This window comes from Melospiza melodia, chromosome Z (assembly GCF_035770615.1).
Source record: "Melospiza melodia melodia isolate bMelMel2 chromosome Z, bMelMel2.pri, whole genome shotgun sequence".
NCBI classification, from domain to species: Eukaryota; Metazoa; Chordata; class Aves; order Passeriformes; family Passerellidae; genus Melospiza; species Melospiza melodia.
In genome coordinates, this window is record NC_086226.1 from 47,351,029 (window position 1) to 47,372,632 (window position 21,604).

The window sequence follows — 21,604 nt, forward strand, 5'->3', positions numbered from 1 at the left end:
AGATCTTGAAACATATTTTCAAACTTGAATCAGCTTGCAGATATTAATGACATCTAAAGACTGGCTCAGATAAAAACTTTATAATGCAAAACACTTAAATTCACTGGTTTTGAGCCTGTATAAAACATTCTATTAAATATTACATATTTTTTCTTGGTTTTGGGATTTTTATCATCTATTTTTGGTAAAGTATGGCTCAAGTAATAGTAATTTGATAACAATAATCAGGGTATGTTATGAACCTGAACTCTAGTGTTCTTCCATCTGAGTCCTTGATATTGTTGCAACAAAAAACTCATCTGTGGAATTTTGGTATGCCACTGGATAATTTAGAAATATTTATAATAAAGGATCAAAATGTAATCAGATTGATCTGAAAATTGACATTATATTCACAAGGGATTTGACTGCATGAAATACCTATACTAACATTTCCAATATGCATATCTTAAGGTATTAGTTTTTTGTAGAATGGAAAGTTCAAAAACCTTGTTCCTCAATTTTTCCCACCAATTTTTCTGTCAGTATGCACTCCTACTATATAAACCCCTAGTATTAAAACTGTATAGACAATGTTCACATAAGTATTCAAAAAAATGCTTCTGTTCAGCAAAACTTATGGTGGTTTCAAGTATGAAGGGCTGTAAGGTTTAAGAATAACAACAGATATATTTAGAGAGCCAACATTTACCATACCTTGGGTTTAACCCTCAGTAATTAGAAATGATGAATCTTAACTGACCAAATAGAAGAAGACAGATTACTTCCAGGAAGAACATATCAGTTAGTGGAGACAGAAGACAAAACTAGTCTTGAGCAATTTGACTGTATAAATAAACAATACTTGAAACTGATGTAGGATCAAGACTTTCCAAATACAATTTTGGGAATACGGATACCTGAGCAGAAATCAAGTAAATGTAGAAATTACAGGATTTATATCAGGAAAGGTGTATAGTGAGTGCACTACCTGACTGACTATACAGCTTATTACAGCTCTATGCATGTAGTTCCCCTGCAAAAAAAAAAAAAAAACCCAAACAAAACAACAAAGGCATGCAAGAAATCAAACTAGCCTGCAAAAAAATGACCAGCTCTAACAAATCTAAATGCACGAAATTATTTTAGTATTTAGTATTCAAATCAATTGGGCTTTGAGTTTCCTTGTTTCATGAGCTGAATTACACTCTGGCAAGTTATTCACACTTTTAAACATTGCAAGGTTAAATTTGTAATTAGCAGTGGCCTTAATGTAAATTAATAATTTACTCCTTTAGAAACTAATGGAATTATCTAAACACTGTGAATGCCTTCCACAGCTCACCTTTAAGAGCAGTGACTGATCTTGTCACTTGTCAGATTTCTTAAAAGGTTTTAAGCAGTGTTTACTGATAAATATCTATATGGAGTACATGAGAAAGAGTGCATCATATTTTGGAAGAATTCCTTTAATTTTCTTTAAGGTGATAGCATATCCTTGAAGTGAAAGGAAAGGTTACTGAATTCTTAGATTTAGAAGTTAGATTTAGAGTGTTTAACTTTTAAGTTAGACATCAGTGAAAACAAGAAGGGATATTTCAAGGTGCGTAATTCATAACATTTTAAAAAACCTCCAAATTTGTAACCTGCTAGAGTGTCTTTCACACGGCAAATTCCTAAATTTAGGATGTTATTCTCTGGCTAATAATTATGCAACAACACCAAATAGTTATTCTTCAAAGCAGTTAAACCATTTGCATCCTGTGATGGCTCATCACCAAGGTGAAGTATATTTTGCTGCCAAGACACATGTTTCTCTGTGAAACAGGTGCTCCCTTCTGCCACCCTTAATCCACTCCTGAAAATACTAATTTTACTCTTGTGTTCCTTTATCACTTAAAATCAGAGGTATTGGGCCACAGTCTATCCAGACACAATCACTGGCTTCGAGCAACAGTTTAATCTTCTATAACACGTGTCAGTTTCCCTAGATCTAAAGATTATTTATGTTTTACTTGCAAGACTAATGTTTACAAAAAGACAAAAAAATAAAGAGTTAGTGTTAAGAAAACAGACAGGAACTGAAAGAAAAAAAAGGGTATGCCCTGAACCTAAACAGACATCAAAGATGGTTTTTGAGCTTTTATGAATATGTTAATAACACAAATAGGTTCCTGGGACAGTGATATTTGGCCATTGTGAATTAATTCCTTCTTCCCTTATTTACATTGGTATCAATTGCAAATAAGGACACTGAAGTTATATGGTACAATGATAAACTGTAAATGAAGACTATGTTGGGGTGTCCACCTTCCCAGTACCTCAACAGAAAAGAATCTTACTTCTGACTTCACCTGGTAAAGCATTAGACTGTGAATGAGCTATTTCATATTCCTGCTCCTTTCATGTTGTCTGGAAAAAAGCCAAAACAACCACCACAGAAGGCCATAGCAGCTTTTTTCTTTAAAGAACTATCAGTATTTTGGGATCAGAATTTTGATACTGTCTTTAAATAGCACATTTGTCGTCCTCTGAACTCCAAGGCTTGCTGCTTTCTCACTATATGCTCATGATGTATTTCATGTAGAAAAGGAGGAAAAAACCCCTCTTCTGGACAGTAAATTGCTGCACTCAAGAAATTTTTTCTGGTTTTGTGGTTTTTTTTTTTGTTTGTTTCTTTGTTTTTGTTTTGGCTTTTTTATTTGTTTGTTTTTAATGCATTTTGTTGAATATGTTATAAATAATGCCTAAGCCCTAAGACTTGTGAAAGCCATTTCGGTATGTTGAAGATAGGTGTAGATTTGCCAAAACTCTTAAGTCATCTAGATCTCATCAATGTGATTTCTAAAGGGACTCATAAGGTAGCTGTTCAGGTGCTTTCCCAAGCAGCTAATTCCTTTAAAAATTCAGTCTGCAAGTTGTATCTCAGAGTTCAAAATTAAAGAGATAACACAATGCCTAGACAGATGCATCAACAGCTATTCTGAGATTATTGTGGAGGCATCTTAATCAAAAGCATTTGATCCTTTTGAAACTGGGACTGAGGGGAAACGTAGGGTATCTGCTATGATGACATGTGTGAATACTACTCCTATGGTTACAAAACCACTGTGTAAAAATTAACCTTATTTATGGAATGGTATTTCTTATTAAAGTTGCGGCTGGAGGCCTTTAATCTGGCTCTGACTATTGTGCCAACCCTGAAGTGTTAGTCAGTAGTATGAAATATTTACTATTTGAGACAAAGAGGAGACAAACAGTGGTAAAATGGGAAAAAAATCTATCAAAATTAAACCTCTCTTGAAAATACATTCAATTACTGTCAAAAGACTTGAAGTACTTAACCTTTAATGTATAAATATTTGCTTTATATTGCTTTATTGGGAATTTCAAGCTAAGAAATCTGTGGTAGTTAATTTTCTCGATCTCTGTCAAGAATCTTCTTTGCAAAGGCCAGCCAACTAGGGAATATCTAATTGCTCACAACATGTTGTCAATTATAGGTAAATAGACACACTAGAAAAGCAAGAGGGTTCAGAATGGGGAAAGGAAATTAAAGGATTATTTTTGTACCAAGATCCTTCTGTTAGGGAAGAAGTGAACAATACTTTTTAAAAGCTATTGCTAAATAGCAATAAAAATTATGCTATTTCAGCATAAATTTAGACATGTGTTCCTCAAGTATGATAGTACAGTGGTAAGTAAGCTTGCTGCAGCATGCAATTTGGGCCCAAATAACTGAGATTATGTATTTCCCTTAAGTTTGTAAAGAGTTCCTTTACCGTAAGAAAGCAAAAAAATTAAGAAACAGTGAATCTGCATGCTCATACTGTAGTTGACTCCCATTCTGCTCTTATACATTTGATACAGAGTTACACTTAATTGTTATACCGATAATGACCTGATAAATGCAATATCTCTTCATCGTACACATTCTGCATCATACTTTGTAAAAGTGCATCTGAACATTATTCTTTCAAAATCTCCGGGGGACTCTATTTACTGACAAAAATAGTAGTTATAGTAATTTCTTAATTAGCTAAATAGCACTACCAGATATCAATTCGATCTAGTTCTATCAACTCGATGGATCCCAAGCAGATCCATCACTATCTCAAACTCTTTGAGCCTCGCTTTGGGTGCTGAAAAAGGACTGTCATAGTCTGACCTCAACCAACAGCTAAGCCCCACACAGCCACTTGCTCAATCCCATACCAATGGGGAGAGAACATGAAAAGTAAAAGGTAGTTAAGCAAGGAAAGGAAAAGTTGTGCACACAAGCAAAACAAATCAAGGAATTAATTCACAGCTATCCATGGGCACGCAGGTGCTCAGTTATCTCCAGGGGAACAGGGCCCATCATGCACAGAGTTACTTGGAAAGACAAATACCATCTTTCCAAATGTTCTGCTCTCCCTTCTTCCACCCACTTTATATACTGGCATGGTGCCACAGGCTCTGGAATATGCCTTTGGTCAATTGGGGTCACCTGTTCCAGCTGTGTCTCTTCCCATCCTCCCAAGAACCCCAATCTCCTCACCAGGGTGGCAGTACAAGAAGCAGAAAATGTTTTAGTTCTGGGCAAATACTGCTCAGCAAACAACAAAAAGATCTTGATAGTATCAACGCTGCTTTCAGCAATTCAAAACCAGCCCAATTGTAGCCACAATTGTACCATATTATCAGACTGCAGCTCTGACATCAACATGTCACACCACTATGCTATTAGATGGATGGGAAGATAATATTAGTCTATGATGTCTGCTTAATTTTTATCAGACAAAATGCGTTCTGTGCAATACATATAGCATTGAATAGCAATATTTCTACAGATATTTCATTAATATTTATGCATCTGCTTTATGCATTTACTTTATAATTTTTTTTCTGTATTACACTTATTTTATGCTTTTCTTTATGTAACCCTGATGTAGACACAACAAAAATATGTGCAGCATTCTCAGATGGCACTGTTCATCCAATAAGCAAATTCAAGCTATGTGATTTGCCCTCTGATTTTCACCATGGTAAACTAATTTCTAAGTTCTACCACTACTGATTTGAACACTTCTCTTTTTAAGTCTGGATCTCAGATCATAACATCTCCAAGAGCTGCAGAGCATACCAACTTCCAACATAGGTCTAGAAGCAATATCCCCACCTGTTACCAGCTTGCTTATATCACTTTAAGAATTTTGTGAAGACTGCCCCAAATAAATACTTAGTCCTACCTAAGGAAGGTTGTCAATTAGCGCTAAAACTTACCAAAAAATCCAAACCAAGCCAAGCAAACCAAACCAACTAAAGAAGAAAAGAAATGTGCAAACACTCTTATCTTCCTTTTATTTTTGCCATTTCTGTATATGTAGAAGACATACCATGCACAAGTAGAGATACTCCATCTACTTCAAATTCATGCTAGACATGTCCTTGTGTTTACATGACTTTGTCTTCTCAAAAAAAATCCCTATCACTGAAAGCCTCACTTTTATTCTTCTGTCCTCTGCTCCTTCTTTGCAGTCATAACCAGTTAAGTTTTGTGTCTTTCTCCAGTCTCCCAAATTTAATAAAAACAGCTATGTAACTATGGTATCTTCATCACCAAAAGCATGGCCCTTTTTTAGAATTGCAACTTTTTGGCTTATGTGCATTTAAAATTTTCCCTGAGTAACTTGGCAGGAATTATCTCATCATGTAGTTTGCACTCTATTTGAAACTCCCCTGGCAATGTACAGAACATTAAAAAGCTTTTCCTGCTATCCAGTTTTCTGGTTCTAGTTTAAGTATTATTTCTTTCTGAGAAAGTATCTCAGAAGCCAGAGTCTCAGTCCTCTAAAGGAAATGGAATTTTCTTCCCCATATCTTGGCTGCTAATGCTTTCCTTCCTGTAGAACTGTAGACTGAAGCATGAAAATTTTTGAGATAAGTTTTTTGTCAACCTGAATCTTGAGACATCACTAATATCAGTGGGATAAGAAGTTTGATTGGCACAGTTTACACAGAGGAAAGAGAGGACTCCCGTAAAGAAGATGGAATAAAGTTCATTCTTTATAATAATGAACTTTAAAAAAATCTGTTAGGAAACTTTTCACTCTAAGGAACATATAGTAAAGGGCTGACTAAAATAGCTTGCTTCAACAAACACATAAGTGGTAATATGAGCAAATGACAAAGGGACAAAAAGCCTTTCAAAATATGCTCTCTCTCACACACAGCATAATAGCCTGTTGTTACAAGGAAGGGATAACATTCTATCCAATGCCTGCTTTTCATGCCATACAATTTGTAAAAGAGCTCTTTCAGAGATGTGTTTCTGAGCCAGCAGACTGACTTTGAGTTCATGACTCATGCAGAACCCAACTCACAAGACCCAAAACGACAGCTCTGCTTTTTGTAGTTGTTAAATTCTGTGCAAAATGGGACAGTTTGTACAGGGAAGGCTGAGCAGAACCTCAGTCCACAGTAATCAACATTTTTTTCTCTCACTGAAAACAAAACAGCTAGTATTACAAGTTTAATTACAAGTCATAGAGAGTTGGGACAGCTTTATTGTATCAAGAATATTCTCTACCTAGACATAGCTGGAGTGGCATGGAAGTGCAATTGTCATTGCTAGCTGTTAGTATAAAAAAAATTACCACTACAAGGATAAGAAATGTCTCAGGAATTTTTGGGAGAAAGCTCAAAGCTAAAAACAGAAGATACTGATCTACATCAGTTTGAAAGACATTGAAACATTGGAGAAAATACACTGTAAAACACATTTATTCTTATCATTTTAATCCAATTACAGGCAGTTTCTTAGTGTAGTGTTCATGATTTTCACTGCTTAGCTCTGCACACAAATATGCAGAGCATGTGAATGAAGTATTATATATATTCTAGAGTCAGATTTCAGCATTCAAAATTCAAATTCACTTGCTGAAAACTGGTACAACAAAAGCATATTAAGAATCATGTGATAAAACACTGAGGAGTCCTCAGCCTGTGCTAAGACCCAGCACCCAAATTTTGCATTGTTCAAGGCCTTTAACTGAAATTAGCGCCTGTCTGTCACTCTGTATTTAATGCTCACTAACCATTGTATTATATTTTGTGCACTTCTGAAGCAGATCTTTCACATCAGTTTCATGCCGAAGGCATCTTGTTTGTAGTCCTAGGATAATAAATTAACTGAAGCCTAGGCAGTGGAAGAAGATCCATTTAAAAAGCCTGGTCCAAACTCTAATTAAACAGTGTGAATGTGGTGTTTTTAAAACCGAGTTTTACTGTAACCCACTTTAGTCGTAAATCTTAAAGCAAAGCAAGACAACTTTACATTTGTGGATGATGCAATTAAAAATAAAAGACAAGTAGAGGAGATATTAATTCCAAGATCTAGTTGCTTGAGCAAATAATATTTCTAGAATGCTACTATTTCTGAAATGCTCAGTTGTAAACACTTTTAAAAACATCTGCATATGAAACAAACTGTAAAACTATCTGTGACATGTCTGTGATGTCAACAGATGATGATGTGATATAGCAAATATTTAATACAGCAAGCCATCAACAGCAGGTGGATTTTTAGAGAGATCTATATTAATTTTTAACCAGATAAGTAAACATGAGGTGTCATTTTCTTAAAACTAAATGAAAGTAAAAGAAATGTAAATACATTAAAATATCTTAGTTATAATCAGCCACCTATTAGTATATTTCTGCACTTTACTGGATTAATTTCTCTCCTTTTCTTTTTAACTCCAAAGGAATTGTATGATTCTAAAGACAGAAACTACTTAAATTTGTAGACATGCAACCTGATATTTCTTGGAGACACAATTTCTGGCTTTATTAACTTTTCTGGCCAGGTCTACCTTAAACCTTCATAATCCATTTATAATAAAATCAGAAATTATTTTCTTGCTGTACAGCACCAACAACTATATCTGAATTAAAGTGTCTCTAGCAAGGAATTAAATATTTGTATATATTTTTTCCTTTTCATATTATATATGATACAGCAAAATAAAAATCAGAAGAACAGTAATTCCTGCCCTATGTGATACAAGTACTCATGTGTATAAAATTTATTTCCTGATATGTTCCATAAGGTTGGAGTCTTCTTTATTTTTGCTATTCACCTTTCAACAAGCCTTGTTACTGAATCATGACAAATGATTCTTTACATATTAGGACACTCAGTTCACACTGATGAACTAACAAATTAAAATGTAATATAAAATGATGACAATGAGAATGCAAAAGACAGTCCTTTTGATGTCAGGAAAGAATTCATCATTAGGTCAAGATTTGCCCTTTAATTAAAACATTACCACACTGATAATGTTGAACAAAATGCAGTTTTGAGGAATTCAGGGAAATAACACTAAAATGACAGAAGTTATCACACATTTTTTGTCCTGAAGCAGCCATATTTCATTACACATAACTGAGTGTTAGAAAGCAATCTAGTGTGTTTTGCCATCCTTGTCTCAGGCTAAGGTAATTATTAGTCTTAGAGTTTCTCTCTTTCTCTTCCCCCCTGCCTTTCTTTTTTACCTGTGCTTACCCAAGAGGAAAATGAGCCAGGGTACTTATCAGCATAATGCATACATCACTGATACTGAAGGCAACTTTCCATGGCTGAAGCCATAGGTCAGCTGCAAATCCATTAGTGATTAAAAATAAAAAAATAAAAACAAAAATAAATATCTGTGAATCTAGGCTATAGCTGAGAGATAAGTGCAGAAAAGTCACAAAACATGACAATGTTATATGCATCAGTATTGGATCAGAAAGGCTGTTAAAAGACCAAGCAACAGAGGTGAAAAAATTATCCAAAACGGGATTGAAAACAAACTTCCTAAAAGAATAGTTATAATTATGTCATAAATTTTTCAATCATGTATTTATTTGCACTCAGTCTAGAAAAAAATATTTGCCTGAAAGGATTTGTTTTTTCTGCACAAAAGGATTGTAAACATCAGATTATAAAAATAATACAATCATTAAAACACCCTTAAGATCTTAAGGACAAAGACTTTAGACTAAAGAGATACTAACATTTCAGATTATTGAAGATGACACATTCAGGTTTTAACAAATTATTAGGTTTTTTGGACTTGCTTTAGCTTTGTTATCTCTGTTTTAATTTCAGGTTGTATAAATTAGATTTTAGTAATTCTCATTTCAATTTTATATCTTTCAAAGATATTTCCATATGAAAAAGGTTATTTTTATATTAGTTATCAATAGTCTATAATCTCTCCAAAGTTTAATGAAATTTCATAAATAACTTCTGTCTACAATCACTGGTGAAAAAGGATATATCACAAAAAAAATCCATCATAAATTAGACAAATTTCATTTTCTGGTAAAAAGGAAGTCTCAGAATGAAGAAGCATCATTCTATATGCAGCTATTTTTGGAAATAAAAATATTAGTTTACCCAGGAATCATGTTTCCAGACAGCTAGGTGGTGTTTATATTCTCTATTATTTATTAATTAAATTAAAACATGTTTGCTATCTGTATCTTTTATCAAGTCTCCATTTTATCAGAATAAAAAAAAATATTTAGTTATTGTATCCAAGGATTAATATGATAGGCATCACTGAGACTCACATGTTGGGCTTTTGCTGACTTCACTGAAGGATCAGCTATTCTTTATATTCCTGCAAGATGGAAGACTGTTTTTGTACATAAAAGTAACCTAGGTTAAGGCAGAACTTCACAAAATAATTTTGTTTCTCTTAACGTATCCATGCTCTCAACTTATACTGTTTACTCTGAAATACAGTGAATTTGAGGTTGAATGCACAACATATTTTTGTAATTCATCCATAATTTATTACTCACGTCAAATATTTTACTTAAAACCTAGCTATACATACTAGAGAATGATAAAGTTTTATAAAGAGAATTAAAAAGTCACCATTGACATCATAATAGGAAGGTATTAAATCTCTTCTTAAGTTTAATTATGAAAACAGAGAAATCTTGGGGTTCAGTAACGGTAACTTTTGTTTCTACCAGAGGAAAGCTAAAGATTTTTAAACAGAATACAAATTAGAGAAATTATTATGTTTCCATAGCATCTTGGTTTTGCCTGAAAGGGTGAGAGAATTTGATTCCTATGACTGCTTTAAAAAGTTCAATAATATAAACATTTGGATGTAAAAATCTCACATGTGCACAATTTCAATTTAAATACTACCTTTGCTGTTGTTTTAAGATTATTTTCTAATTGTGGAAATGTCTTTTCCTACATTTCCAAATATATCCTAATATTTAGGTAGGGTTTACTCTACCTTTTTTTTTAAGATGAAATGTACTGCTACTATATAATTGCATTCTTGGCTGCTGAAAATATGAAAAATACAACCCAAAAGACAGATCTTCTGGACCAACTTCACTTTTTGCGGTATAACTGCTTCTCATGTTAAGTTTTTCCAATGTTTCCACATTCCAGTGATGTTTGTATGAAGGGCCATTTAGGAGAAATTACACACAGAACAGAATACATCATTTTAGATGCAGTCATTGCTAACAAGAAACCCACGGATTTTGTCTGCCTGTGTGTGTGCCTGTGGCTGTGTGTCCGTGTGTATTTTCTGTCTGTAAGTCAAAGTTCTTGGCAAGTTTTAAGCACATGGTTACAACCTACTTCTTTACTTGTTGCAAAAGACAGCTTGATGAATTTGTATGACTTGGTGACTCATTTCCACAAACTCATAACTCCTGAGCTTAAGATGGATACCCAAATTAAGGTTAAAATAGAGTTACAGCTAGAGTACAACTTACAGTCCGACTACATTCAAAGGCACTGTATAACTGAGGATGAGTGTAGGAATGACTTTTAGTTGTTTCTGCCATAGTTATTAAGCCATTGACTAACTTAAGGTAAAAACATCCCCGGAGGTCACCAAGGCTAACAATCTCTTTGTGTGGTCCACCAGTAGAGGTCAGTGCGGTTGGCTCAGTATAGTATATACAGATTGTATATTAACAGTACAGGGTCAGAAAAACGCTAAGACTGGTATTTCGGGTTAAATACTTGATTGGTTTGGTGTGTTTGGTTTTCTTTGGTTTAGTATTTTGGGGTTTTTTATTATTTTGGGTTGTTTGTTTTGGCTTTATCTTTGTTTTTTTTTTTTTGGATGGGGGGGGTGGGTATTTTTTGGTGTTTTTGAGAGGAGGTTTTTTTGCTTTGTTTTATTTTCCATACAGACAGAATTAATTATTGTATTTTTAATATGGAAGCATTGGTTTCTTCTGGAAATATTTATCACATATTAATCAGAACTCTTTCTGATTACTGAACTGTTTCTGTTTACTGAACTGTTTCACTCATTTTAAAATGGTGAAGACAGAGCAAGGGCACCTCTTGTCTTCCCATATGCCAGTATGATTCAAGTTCCACCTAAAACTGCATTTTGTATCTACTCTGACCGTAGGCCTTGCTACATCCATCTGTTGCTTTTCTCCTTTATTTTCAGTAAATCTTCTTCTGTGGAGTTTTGTTCTTACTGTGATGTTGCTCAAGCAGTACAGAAGCTACAGGATTCTGACTGCCAGGAGACCTGCCCAGAAGATCCGCTTACAGCCAGTTGTTGATGTGCCTAATGCCACAGAGTCTACAGACAGACCGCAGCTGCTGAACATCGTGTAAGAGAAACAGGACAGTGGAGATAGAGGACCAGTAGGACAAGCTCAATGTTGAACTAAAAAGCAAAGAATATACATTCTAGAAGTCTGAAAGTCCAAACACCAGTGTCAAGGCTGACTTTCTAAGAGTGGAATGAATACTATAATAACCTCATAAGAGAACCGTTGATTTAGGACTTCTGTGAATATGTGATCCTGCAGTCTACTGCATTCCCCAGGAAGAGGTGGTATTGCAAATGAGAACCTCTACCTAAGAATGGAGAAAGACAAGTCTTGCTCTTTTTAGAGAAGGCAGATGATTATCTCACTGGGTAGAGTAGGTTTTCTAGAAACAAAGTTCCTAAGCCTGGATATTTTTAAGAGCCCTTCTTTTTTTTTGTATTGGGATGAAATTTAGTCACGACACCTGTACTTGCAAGGTGATTTCCCAGAGCACAAGCAAAGTAGCTAGTGGTTTTTTTTCAATCTTCTCTCAGTGCTGGCTACTGTTTGCTTTTTAAACCTTGAAGCAATTGTTACAGGTTACTTTGTCTATATCCTAAATTTATTTTCCCTCTGGAAGAATAGTGATCTTTCTATCTCTTTCTTTTGAATATGACTTCACAGCAGCTGAAAGCTTGCATTGAATAACATTTTAGCCCTAAGCTAATACAAGCTGGACCAGATGCCAACAGAGAGGCTTAGAAGAGGAGTGCCATGGAGATGACAGTCAAACACCTCCCAGTAAGGACAGGCTGAGAGAGCTGGGCTTGTTCAACCTGTTGAAGAGAAGGCTCTGGATAGATATTCTAAAAGCCTGGATTTAGGAGCCCTTTATTTAGGGAGTGTAGTGGCAGGATGAAGGGTAATGGTTTTAAACTTAAAGAGGAGAAATTTTGATAGATATTAAGAAGTAATTTGTAATTCGATTGGGAAGTAGATGATCTTGAATAAAGCTTCAAATATTGTAACTCAGAATGTTCTCCACTTCTTTTTCTTTTTCTTTTTTTCTTTTTCTTTTTCTTTTTCTTTTTCTTTTTCTTTTTCTTTTTCTTTTTCTTTTTCTTTTTCTTTTTCTTTTTCTTTTTCTTTTTCTTTTTCTTTTTCTTTTTCTTTTTCTTTTTCTTTTCCTTTTCCTTTTTTTTCTTTTTCTTTCTTCTTTCTTCTTTCTTCTTTCTTCTTTCTTCTTTCTTCTTTCTTCTTTCTTCTTTCTTCTTTCTTCTTTCTTCTTTCTTCTTTCTTCTTTCTTCTTTCTTCTTTCTTCTTTCTTCTCCTTCTTCTCCTTCTCACAGCTTTTATTGCTAAGCATGTTAGAATAGAATATAGAATAGAATATCCCTGTAGTCATTTAGGGTCAGTTGTCCTGGCTGTATCACTTCCAACTATTTGTTAGTCCTCAGCCTCCTTGCTGATGGTGTAGTATGAGAAACAGAAAGTTCCTTGAGACTCTGTAAATGTTGCTCAGCAACAACTAAACAATTCCAGTGGTTAACACGCTTTTCATCACAAATCCAAAACCATACAAACTATGAAGAAATTTATTCAGGGCAAGGCCAGTATGTTTTATGTCTCTTATACAGGCATCTCCTGTTTCTGAAGCCTTATCTGTCTGAGCAGATTTGCAATACTGGCTAGTAGAACACTGGCTCTACAGTTTCTGTTTTGCCTAGGAGTGATCAAAAACCAAAGAATGATGCCCACTCTGTAACCAATATTTCTAGTCTATTTTCCACAGGATTTGTGATGCAGATGACTTTAAGAAATATTCAGACATTCAGGAAAAGGTTCGTTGGTTCTCTTAGACAGCTGTTGATTTTCTTAACAAAACACCCTAACATAGAAACTCCATACTTCAGTTGAATTCATCAGTCTTGCACTATCTCCTTTTAACTGATAAGCATATGATCAGCATGACAAGTATGACTGTCCAACTCTATTTTGTGTTGAAGAGAGATGTTGAGACTCATCAATTATTATAGTACCTTCATAGGAGGCAGATTTTCAAGAAGTAAATCACATTTATCTTTGGGTAGTATTGATAAATCTCTCTGGAGCAATGAAACTCTAGGATATCATGTCCCATATCAGAAGAGGTAGGTTCATGTAATAGTAAGTTCTCATCTAGAGATTTCAGAAAGTTCTGGTGAAGATTATTCTGGGAACAAGTCAATTCAGCTACACACTAATGCTGACTTAAAGGACAATGAGTGTTCTTAAGAGAAATGTGTTATTGTCAGGTACATTAAGGCACCAGCTGAAATGACACCAGAACTGTTTGAGCTGTCTTTGGACACTGATGGGTTGGCCAGTGAGGGGAAGATATGAAGACACAGTAGCCAAGTCAGTTTCACAGTTGAGGATGCAGTGAACAAAGCAGAAGTCACTTGTCATACTCTCTCATATATCCAGAGAATGTGGGTAGGTGTGAAAGTTCTTGTCCCCTACAGTAGGGTAAAAAGATGATAAGAACATAGGTGAAGGATTTATCTTCACAGGACTTTATGAGGAGCCCCTCTTCAGGAAGAGGCACCTCATCTCCTTGTACATAGTCTCTCAGTGCAGAAAAGCGAGGTCCACAAGTTCATAGTCATATTGACAACAGTAAATCCTATTGACAACACAATCAAGGAAGTCATGGTGTAGGACTATGAAGAATTATCATGGCAAAGATCTGTTCAAAAGGAGACCATTGAGAATAGAGATAGTAGTATGCACAGAAAAGACAAGTCAGATAATCTGGATAATATATACATAACTTCTCAACACAAAACTTCAATAAATTTCTGCTATTTCTAACTCACTGAATGTTCTTCTTCTTGATACTCACAGTTTTGCTACATATTAGCAGTCTGCCAAATAATTGCCCCCAGGAAGAAACAGCTAGTTTGAGACGTAAAGGTTCCATGGAAAACCATTGTTTTTCTTCTTTCCTGCCTGTTCCCATTCCCTCCTGCCAGTAACTCAGTGATAAACTTAGGAATTAACAAACAGCTAAGAGGTATTTTACATTATCCATAATGATCACATTTTGATATTATATTTTTTTTCTCCTACTCTCTCTTTTTAGAATATTGTGAAGGATATCTAGACTGCAATGAGTTTAATACATCCAATCCAAAAGGTTCAGAAATGCATTTTAGAGTATTGTGATATTACAATACCAAGACTGCCACAAGAACAAAGAGTTTTGTTTTGTGATATTTCTGTTCTCATTGTTCTGAGATTGTCATGAAGATGGATTCTATACAGTTTCCTGCTTTATTTTTGTAGTCTTTGTTATGAATATGGTCTGATTTTGTGCCAACCTTTGTCACTAGAATGAAAATGAGAATACATTATGAAAACTAAAATGTAATCAGCATTAAAATTCTGTGATAGCTCATTCTTGTGACAAAGAGATCACTGGGAAAGAATGGCACAAAATTAATCAATTATAGTGACAGTCTCACGATTGTAATAAGAATAGAAAGTGGCACTACATTTTGTGCATTTACATAACTGAGGGATGGTTTAAAATTAACTCATTCATATCTGCAGATTCACTTATTTTCCTGGAAAAACAGAACTGCTGCATTTTGCCTACTGACCATAGATAGTGAGCATGTTCGATATATAGAAAAATCTCAGATTCTGCTTATTTTTTAGTTATTCCCCAAAATTTTCACAATCTCTTTCTAATTTTCTTTGTTCCTGCCAGAACGTGAAAAGTCTCATCATCAGTGCCTAATGCATAGCTATATATTCTGAACGTGCAGTGAAAAGGAAAACAGAAATGCTCCTTTGGAAATAAAAAAAATTAAAAAGGATAGAGAGGGAGACAAAGAAGGAAAGGACCCTGAAATTATGTTCTTTGGATTATTTTGCGTTCTGGTTTTGTTTTTGTTTTTTTTTTTTTTTGCTTTTTTTTCCCAGACTATTTTATGTCTTTTCTTATCTGGTTTAAAGAAGATATATTAAAAATATATATTTTCAGGAATACCAGAAGAATACAAATATAAGGGCGTTAAGAAAGTTGTTTTGTCTCGTTGCTGGTTCTTTGTTTACTTGGATATGAGGCAGTATTATCAAACTCCATCAATAGACCAGGAGATTAAGGGCTGAGGACTACAGTGCCTTTCACAAATCAGTGGGAGCTCTAGAAAAATTAATCAGGGAGAAACTGAATGGAAACACCCAGAGTTGTCCTTGCTGTAGCTGGATCTTGGTAAATCCCAAGGCAACTTAAACCATGGAAAATTAAAAAAACCCCAAACTCTGAGAAGCATACAAACTCATTCAACAATGGACACAAGCGACCTTCAGCTAAGAAGGAGCTATCTTGTATGCAGACATGGAAGACTTTTGGCATGGAAGCCTAAAGTCTGGTCAGGATTTTTTGACCACTTTTCTCAATATCTTGCATTTAGCATTTTCCAAAGACAAAATAAATAGGAAGGAACAGCTGATTTGATATGGTTCAGCATGGTTTTGATAACATTATAGACACTATCTTTACTAAGAGATGTGTTCATTTACATGTGACTTTGGTTATTTAAATGTTACAGTGCTCTTCTTGGGTTTGTCTACATGTTTATAAAAACTGAAGAAAATTAAATGTTCCCTGGTTCCACTGATCCTGATGCTTCACAAGATTTGCGAGTATGAAACTGGAAAATGCTACAGAACTTTGTCTGTTAGCTGGATACCTAGCCAAAAAAAAGTGCTCTGGAGGTTTCACTCCTGCTGTTTGAATTCTTTCCATCATAGTACATTTTCACAGAGCTGAAGGTGGGATCTGATATGAAACAACCCTCTTTATAGATAAATGTGGCTGTCAAGTTATTACACTGCTATATTTTCTCTTCATTACAGCTGTCTTACGGTTAGCAAATCATACAGAGTAGGGCTTCTGATACACTAAAGCATTCTTAACCACTAGGAAAGTCGTTTTTTCTTTCCTGCCAAAGATCACTGTTGAGATATACAAGTAAAATGCTGCTCAGAGAAATGCTGAGTATCAAGAAAATGTGCGTAAGATCATTTTTGTAACATATTTTTTATAGTATTGAGTTTTAAAAAAGAAAAAATATTAATTCCACAATTTCTATTTTGCTGCTAAATGGTATTCAAAAATGTAACAAATAATCAATTATGGAATTTACAGAATTGCCATATAATCTTCTGAACTAATATGAGTTTTACTTATTTTAACTCAAGAATTTTCACAACAAATTCTCATGTTAGCACTGTTGCTAAATCTATGTTTACTAGGGTACATATTTTTCATAGGCTGGGACTGAGTTAATTTTTTCTTCATAGCTGGTGCAGTGCTGTGTTTTGGATTTAGTATGAGACTGTTGACAACACACAAATATTTTGGTTCTTGCTAAGTGTGCTTATCCTAAGTCAAGGATTTCTTTGTGCCACATTTTCTGCAACTGAAGAGCTCTACAGGAATCTTGGATGGACATGGCCAGGACAAGCAATCCATACTGGCCAAAGGACTATTCCATGCTACAGATTGTCATGTATAGTATATATATGACCAGGAACACCTGATCACTGCCTTAGGATAGGCTGAGAATTGGTCAGCAGTAATAAGCTGTAATGTGCGCTGTTTTTTTCAAATTAGGTTTAATTCTTCTCTCCCTACGTTTCATAGAAATAGTTATAATAATAATAAAACCTATTATTATTATTATTATTATTATTGTTGTTGTTGTTGTTGTTGTTGTTGTTGTTGTTGTTGCTGTTGTTGCTGCTGTTGCTGTTGTTGTTATTATCATCATCAACATCATGGAGTTTGCAAGACAAGGTTTTGGAAGCAGGGGGCAACAGGAGCAGTTTCTCTGAGAAGCTGCAAGAAGCTTCTCCAATGTCTGATGGAGCCAGTGCCACCCAGCTCCAAGATGGACCTGCAGCTGTTCAGGGCCAAGCCCATTGGGGACAGCAGTAGTGCTGCTGGGAAAACAGACTTGAGAAGGACAGAGGTGCTGCTGCACTAGGGCTATTGCAACCAGAGAAGTGAGTGAGAATATGTGAGAGAAAGAGCTCTTCATCTCCCAGGAACGTAGAGAGAAGGGGGAAAATGTGCTCCAGGTACAGAGGCTCTGCCGTGTCTGGTGAAGACCATGGTGAGGCAGCTGTGCCCCAATGGGCCATAGAGGTCCCCAGAACACAGAGGTTCACCTGCTGCATCTGCAGGATCCCATGCTGGAGTAGGAGAATACCCAAAATGAAAGGTAATATATAAGTAATTATTTAAAGGAAGGAACATAGGCCATTTTTAAATAATAAATCTATCATTGCAAAGGTCTTAATTTGTTCCATATTCACTATTTTTTTTAACACGTTATTTTACACTGCTAGTTTTTGGTGATTTGGCAAGTCATTATTTGCTTTCTACATCTGTATTTTCTTCTTTGTCTTAGGAGGAAAAATAAAGACACTGCAGAGAATGACTTTTTCCTTGACAACAAAAGACTAATGAGAGATGGTGAGTGATCAGTGTGTTATCACAGTGAGAGACTGTCTTGATAATTCCTGGCATTAGGAATTAGCCTTGGAAAAGCTTATTTCTTTGGTAAGTTTGCTTAAATGTAGAAGGTACTGAACTAACACATAAAAATTACACTGGGTAAATTTTATTGGGACTTTAAAGTCTTTCATAAAATTTTCATGTCTTCATACAGATGTCATAACTAATGGCTTCAGAAGGAAATTTTCTTCCTTTGACAATTAAAATGTTCATAAAATCAAGAAGTAAACCTTTCATCAACATGCTTGAAACAATTAAATTTTGATGAAACAGAAAAAGATAATATTTTATTTTTTTTTAAATATAACATCAGCTAAATCCCAAATTGCATTGAATTATCAGAGGAATAGAGCTAATAGCTGCATAAATACCATTGTTGCAAATCAAAAGAAGAGTGATGTTCTTTTTCCTTTCTAGTTCCAATTAATGTAGTGCTAAGGCCTCTATAAGTATACTTGCATAAACACTTAACTGGTTCAGTGTCAAACTTGAAAGTCTATCTAATGATCTTTTCCTCAAATATCAGAATTTATCTCTTTGAAGAAACTAAAATGTGATTCACTGTATATTACTGTTATCCTCTATCTGATCCCACTGTAGTTTATTAGGTTCTCAAGGTTCCACAGAGATAAACACTTAATCTTAATTTGCCCATGGGAAATAATATGCTAAATAATAGTATCATCCAATTAAGTCTTCTCAGGCAAAACATGTGCTTGGTGGCCATAAAATTCCAAATTAACATCCCACAACAAAATTAAAATTCAGTGTGATTAACTCAGATGATGATAACGTGCTCACAGCACGTAGTCTGCCCAAGCATAATATGATGTCCTGATCATAAAAGTAAGCTACTTGTCAAGATGGTTTTCACTGGTTACTTTTTTTTACATTTTATATATACCCTTTAAACACACAGAAAAGATTATGTAAAAATACCAAACTAATAGAAATCTTTTAAATGTTTGAAGCACTTTTTGCTTTCACATTTATTGAGTCTGAGAGCTCTCACTTTGATACATCAGTAGTTTACAGAACTAGATGAGTGACTTGCTGGTAAAGTTTTATAGCATCTTCACATTTTGGACTGTGAGAGACAGTTCACATTTTTTGGACTAGCATGGTTCAGATTCACTGAGGAGTTTTTAATGTATAACAGCCTTCAGATCTACTATCAGTTATTCTAAGACATGTGTCTTTCCTCTTTCTGCAGTTAGAGGTAAGGTTTTTCTCCTGTTGACATTGCTAGGAAAAATTTCTGCCATTCTTGATCTTCGTATTTCACTCTCTGAAGCACTAATAAAGAACTCATAGCTACTCCACAGAAATACTGACCAGACACCTCCCTTAGGGGAGAAGTACATTTGTGTGCCCCATTTTGCAGCAATGAAAATAGAGCAAATACCAGTTATTAATTGTCAGCTTAGAAGGCACCTTAAAGATTGACTAAGACAAAAATATGTCTGCAGTTAGATTTTTTTCTTGAATCAACCCTGGGATTCAAAATGGAGTAGAAGAGCTTTCCTGCAAAAAACAATAACAGACACTCTTCCTATACTGGAAATGGCATAATAATTCCTAGGAATGTGGAGATCTGCAATCTTCCTTGCATATGTTTCAAATTTTTTTCCATGACTGGTAGTGTCATGAAGAGTCTGAACTGGAAACGGTTGTCAATTCTTTCTCACATATTTAAAAGTTGACTATAGCTAAGGTTTCTTTAAAAAAATGTGTTTTGCAGAAACAAAGACTTCAGAGCAGAGAGAAGGAGGAAAGAACACAAAGTAAATTAGTGACTGATCACTAAATAGCCTCGTATAATTTAAGTCTGCCATACTATGAATATAAAAAACGTTCAAATGTTTGAATGGTCATATTGGTGATTGGCACATAACATACTCAGGGCTGAATAACTTGCAGAAATCAAGGAGCTAATTGGACTTGCATAGGGCTAGTTCTCTCTATGCTGCATTTTGGTAGATGAATGTAGAATAACTTTCCAAACAGATTACTAAATTATTCACTAGGAGCTTGTTTCTTTCTTCTTAGCTGGGAAGACAAGAAGAAAGGCCAGCAAGGGATCTGAAAGGAAGTATGCCTTTTCTGAAAAGAACAGAAATAGTCTGAGACCATTATTCAAACTCATGCATTTTCTTATTCCTACTCCTTTGTTCACCATACTAAGACTGAGAATTTTTTGTTTGTTTTCTTATGCTATGTTTTAAAATGCTCTTGTCTGTAAAAGCAACAGTGCAACATCAAGAAGAGATGGGGTCCAGCTTATGTTTCTCAGCTTTACTAATATCTTATATAGTTTAAGCAAAATCAGTGGCTTGAAATCCGGAATGGGAAGTCTGGAGAGGCTTCACACATCAGAATTCTTCTTGTCCATGTGACAAAAGCTGAGGAAACAGATTTATTTCATTACTAATGTGCTGAGTTGACAGAACAGTAAAAAGTGAAAGACCATATCTTGGAAACTTTTCAGTTTTATTGCTTTTGTCATACCCACTCTTCGCCTATTATCATCTCTATGTTCTGAGATACACTCATACCCAAAACACATGGTGCTATAAAAAAAATGTCTTGTGCTTTTGGCTCATATGTTTTCTATTATGTGAGAAAGCAAAATACCTCTTGTAAACAGTATTTTCTCTTTGGCTGACTTGGAAAGAGGAATGTCAACATGGTACCTAGGAATCCAAAGAGGGAGAAGAGAACTTTCAGAGAAAAATTTCTAAGAGATTAAGCACAAAAGATTCCCAAATCTAGGCCAAAGAAAGAAGCATTGTTCACTGCAGTTCAATTTTTTTGTGAACTCTTGCAAGAAAACTCAGTTTTATTTTTCCTTCCTTCTCCCCCCCACACCCCCCCCCACCCCCCATAACATTCCTTTAAGGAATGAGGTTTGTCTTATTCTTTCTTTTTTTGTAGAGGTTGTGTAGTTTGTCAGTGGAAAAGTAAATTTCTAAATAAGATATTACAAAACAGAAGATAAATGAGAAAGATCTGACATCGTATAAGGAATATAGAATATAACAAGAGATGTGGATGATATGGGAAGAAAAAGGTGCATCAACTTGAGGCAAAAAATGACTGAGAAATATTATGTTCCTATATACACTTAGAGGATGACATAATGCTGCTTAAATCATATTGCACAAGGACCTGGAACACATACCTCTACCTATAATGAAAAAAGAGAGGCAAAAGACAGGATTGAACCAATGAAAACTTTTGAAAGCAAATGGACCAGTAGTAGTGACAGTTTTAGACTTTATGTGAGAAGCTTGTTGTGATGTTGAGCCTTAGCAGCCAAGGTCCACCCACCTGCCCATTTACCATCCCTCCTCTTCAGGACAGGAGAAGGAAATAAGATGAAAAAAGCTCATAAGTCAAGGAAAAGGCAGGAAGATCACTCACTAATTACTCTTATTGACAAAAGAGACTTGGTTCAGGGGAGAACAAGTTTAATTTATT

At 34.9% G+C, this 21,604-nt stretch overlaps 1 protein-coding gene across 18 annotated transcripts in view; it reads right to left on the minus strand.

Annotated features, from left to right (window-relative positions):
• The window catches only part of PTPRD (protein tyrosine phosphatase receptor type D), a 1,164,217-nt gene that overhangs the window by 783,228 nt on the left and 359,385 nt on the right, over nucleotides 1-21,604 (minus strand). The window lies entirely within an intron of this gene.